Genomic DNA, 5,134 nt, shown 5'->3' with positions numbered 1-5,134 from the left:
AAAAAAAAAAAAAAAAAAAAACGTTGGAAGAAACTGAATGGAAAATGGGATTACAAAACTATGAGTGCTTCCATAGAAACTCAGAAAATAGCATGTGAATGATTGTATAGGGTATCTGTGCATATGTGTGCACATACACGTATGTCTCTCTGGGGGTTAGTATGTTTATGGAAAATGACTGAAAGGATACATATTCAACTGTTAACAGTGCCACCTTTGCTACCTCTGTGGGTAAGGGTGAGTTTGGGAGAAGAGTGCGAAAAATTGGGGACCAACCTTTTACCTTTTACTTCCCCCTCATGATAAAAAATAAATGAAGAAAAACATTCTGAAAGAATTCACCATGTGATCCCTTTAACTAATAATAACTAAAAAAAAAAAAAAAGAAAGAAAATAGACAGTTTTGAGATCTTAGGGAATAACAATTTAGGGTGACTGATGTTTAGACAGCTGTTGGAGGGCTCTGGCAGGTGGCTGAATTTAAATATGCACAGTACGTGCAAATGTCTACCTGTTGGGACTGAATTGCTCAGAGAGCTATGTAGGTGCAAGGGGGGGATATCAACAAACAGTCCAAACTACTTCCTGTTTCCATGTCATAAATTTGTAAACACGGAGATGATAACAGATAGTTGAGAACCCCCCTCCCCCCTCACCTCCATAGCTTAGACTTTCTCTCAGAACTGTGTCTACACAATCCCACATATGGCCAATGGAGGCCGCAGCTGGAACATCTTTTGTGACAGCATTAGAACCCATTTACTGGCTATGTACACAGACTGTATATGGAGAGAAGCAAAAGGAATTTGGTTTTTATTGCATTCCATTAGTGGTGCTGACGTGCGGTGTATAGTCAAAAGCAGCACAGAATTATTATGTGAACTGACGCCAAAGGCAATGGATTTGGAACAATTAGTTCTACTTCAGGGTAATTGCTGCCTTCCCCACTTGCTTTCTCTTCCGTGTCTGCCTTATTCCCTCCATGCCATTGTTCGACATTTCCTACACAGAAGGCAATTAATAATGGAAGTCGCGGGTAATACAAAGAGCTCGATAAATGATGGGCTAGTGGTTTATTTAATCTAGTTCTATTTTTTGATTCCCAAACAGCCGTAGCGGGAAGAAACGAGGCAAATGATTTACAAATCTGATGAGTTCACAAATTCATTGATTCATCAAACGTTTACTGGGTGCCTGTTAGGTCCCAGACACTGCGTTAGATGTGACAGGAAAAACTAATGGGAACATTGGCTCTGTTTGCTATGCGCTCAGAGATGAAGTAATCCTCGGCTCCGTAACTCTGGGTGATAACAAGAAAATGGAAATCGAAATCTTTCACATTAATTGAGCTTTCTGAACAAATGATAATTTGATTTTGAGAAATAAATGTTAAGACACATATTGCTTTTAAAAACTAAACGTATTAGGATCGTGTGGTCCGATTCGCTTAAATAAAATTTTATGCAACTGATGCAGAAATTCAAAATCTCAGTGCAGACAGAGATTTCACCCAGCCTGTCTTTCTACTCCAGAGCTGGCCTGTCTGAATACCTACAGTGACACTTCATTCCGGGTACTTATTTTTTAAAGAAACTGCTTGTATAGCTGCATGGTGCTTGAGGTTTTAGGGCCTCCAACTGTTGACTTTCTGTAATATTACTAAGCATTTGGAGAGAAACACAAGCTGTCTCCTTGTACACCGGAGTGGGAACCCATCTAGGTCTGAGATAATTTTCACCTGGCTCTTTGAATAGTATTGTGATTATTAAGTAAGATTACATACAAAAAAAAAACAAAAAAACATTTAAAGGTCTTTAAAACACAATAAAATGTAAGGTACATTAACCCCCCTGCACGTTCACACTTTCATCTGGTAGCCTCACTTTTCTAGAATATTCAGCCTTGAACCACGAAGTTAGCAAAAAAGAACTGTGAAGGCCAGGACTTGCTGTTATGAATCCCATGTATAAAAACCATGCAATTAACTTGAGAGGGTCAGTGTACCACAGTGAGCCTTGTTAATACATACTTCTTAATAAGCATGGTTATCTGGTGGACATGCAGCAGTTTGGGGAAGGCAGGTAGGGAAAGAAGACTATTAGAGGCAGGTTGGGTGAGAGCAGAAGAAGAGGCAGTTGACAGACTTTTAGTAAGGAGGAGACAGAGAAACATGGAGAGAGACCGAGAGCCATATTACAGCGCGGCACAATAACTGTAGTCCATAACGACGGCCTTAAGTCATGGAAGAAAAGTTAAATTATGTTCTGTGTCCTTTGAGATATCAGGGATGTGGATAGTACTGGTTCCTGCCAATGTAGTTCAAATTTCGGAGCTTGAGATGCAAACTTCAGTTATCTGAGAGCATACCAACGTTGAAGCATTTCATTTTCCTGACAGTCAGAAAATGAAGCATTGCTACGGGAATATAATTATGAATTGCTCTTAGAGATAACGGATCCCATCCGTTGCTTACAAATGAAATAAAATGATTCCTGGCCCTGATTTTGGTATACCCCACCATATTTCCCGTTATGTCCAGAGGTGTAAGAGATATTATGAAGCTCAGACCAATAGGCAATAAGCAACCATGAGCATTGCTTGTTTGCCATGGCATGCCCTGCATCTAACACAGTCCCTGGCAGTCAAAATTTTGCCTAAGTGTGTATAGATATATAATGTAAATGTAAATATCTCATAGGAAAAAAGGGCAAGTTGTAAAATCAACGATTTCAGTATGTTGTACCTTTTTAACATTGAGTATAGAGTCAGCTATTGCTGTATTCCTAACAGTAACAGAGTATTTGTGGCATGCAACAGTAGGCAATAATTTTGCTCACATGTCTATGGGTTGGTTTGAGCTCAGGTGACCTAGGCTGGGCTTAGCTGGGTGGCCCTTAGCTGCAGATTGGGTCTGAGTCTTTTCTGTGTGTCTTGGGCTAGCTGATTAACCGGGGATGCTTCTTCCTGGTGGTGGTGGAGATGCAAGGGAGCAAGCAGAAGCATGAGAACCATGAGGTGCCTCTTAAGACTTAGGCTTGAAACCGAAACTGTCTCTTCTACCCTTATTCCACTGGACAAAGTAAGTCACGTGGTCAAGCCCAACGTGCACTGCCTGTAGCAGGAGGAACTGTAAAGTCACATGGCAAAGGAATGGGTCTAGGCAGGAGTGATGAATTGGGGTCTATGTCAACAAGACTTGAGGTCAGGCACCTGTGATTACTCTTATGGGACAATAATTGGATCTTTTTGCTTTGAGCAGTAACCGTACGATAAGATATGGGGCAGGCCCCCAAAACCAACTGTTGATATAGAATTGAAAAATTTCCTCCCAATTCTCGATCTTCTAACTTTTTTTTTTTTCTTTGCGGTACGCGGGCCTCTCACCGTTGTGGCCTCTCCCGTTGCGGAGCACAGGCTCCGGACGCGCAGGCTCAGCGGCCATGGCTCACGGGCCCAGCCGCTCCGCGGCATGTGGGATCTTCCCGGACCGGGGCACGAACCCGTGTCCCCTGCAACAGCAGGCAGACTCTCAACCACTGCACCACCAGGGAAGCCCCAGTCTTATAAATTTTTTGACAAAGATTCTAGTAATAGATGACCAAGAATGAGGCATCTGCAGCTACGATTTCTCTGGGCCTGGTGAATATGGCCATAGCAAAATATTATTGTGTCCAGGAAAACCAGTGACGTTGAACAGATTGCTGTTCAGCCTGTGATGATGTCTAATTTAACTTTAATGTTCAATAAGGGGTTAATGTGCTCTAGTCAACGGAAATTAGAACACTAGGAAACACCTCTTTGATGGGTGGAAGTGTGTTGGATTGCATGACTGTGTCTTTCCTGCTTGACAGCTCCTCGTGCTAAGAATAAATCATTATCGTCCTGTTGAACATGTATCATCTGAGATATTGCCTGGCACCGGTAGGTGCCTTAGTCTGAATTGGCACTTGGAGGGTCGTCACAGTGTTTGCTAACAATTATTTCGTAGTTGAATTCCCACAAGTCTCATTAAAAATACCTGAAAACATATATAGTGATTTTATTAGCGCTCCCCCCTCAACATTAATTATTTCTGTCCTTTGGCTTCCTTTTAGAAGATCCAACTGGCACTGTATATTCAAGCTGAATATAGTGTTAAGGTCATCAGAAATGATAGCCCTCCTGGGCTCTAGGTATATCCAGGGTAGGGGTTCTCAGCACGGGGTCCACGGATGAGTGTCGTGGATTGTGAAACAACTGATCATTTGCAGATTATGAATATGTTGTATACATGTAGGAACTTCTTTCTCCGAAGAACATCTATAGCTTTCATCAGAGTCTTTTAAAACCCCAAGACTCCAACACACTAACAAAAGTTTGTACTTGTCTAGTAGAGCCTGTGTTTGGTTTCCTGTAGGCCCATTTTAAAGAAGTGATCACCAAATCGTAGTGTGTCCACAGGATGATGATGTGGGTGGTTAAAAGAGTCTGAAAACCATGCAACTTATTAGAGTGGTGGGTGTAATGGCAAATGTTCAGTGTGGAGGAGAGAAGGCTGATTGACAGACGACGTAGCTGTGCTTCAGTATTCAAAGGGCAGTGACACGGAGAAGGACTTGCCTTGTCATCTTTCTAGAATTGGAAGAGGGGAGATGTGAGGCACCAGATTTCAGTGCAACCTAAAAGTGAACTTTGTCGTAATCTTAACTTTCCAGGAGCATGATGGGTAGCTTATTATTTACTTCGCAAGTGAATAATTTACTAAAGCTTCGCAAGTTTTCTATGTGTAAAGCTAAAATAACTGGGTGTTAGAATGTTCCTGTTGTCCTAGGCCTGTTAGTGCTATCCTATCCAAAGTGCTTCAGTTACTTGTCTGGGGCTCTCCTTTTCCTTTTTGAAAAATGGCATAATGAATGCATTCACTTCAAGTGTGGAGGGTGTGTATATAGATGTGAAACCTGATTCTTTTTTATCCATGAAATCATAAAATTTAAATACTAGAAGCAATTTAAAGCTGATCCAGTTCCCCATTTTACAGATGGTGAACCTCAGGTGTCTAGTAGAGTTTGGTCTACATTCAAGGTTACACAGTGAGTAGTTGAATAAGGACTTGGCCACTGCTCTGAGTGCCTTTTCTAGACCTCTTGTTGCCTTC

The sequence above is a fragment of the Neophocaena asiaeorientalis genome, unplaced genomic scaffold, assembly GCF_003031525.2.
Source record: "Neophocaena asiaeorientalis asiaeorientalis breed wild unplaced genomic scaffold, Neophocaena_asiaeorientalis_V1.1 scaffold503, whole genome shotgun sequence".
NCBI lineage: Eukaryota > Metazoa > Chordata > Mammalia > Artiodactyla > Phocoenidae > Neophocaena > Neophocaena asiaeorientalis.
Note: the sequence above shows the minus strand (reverse complement) of the source record.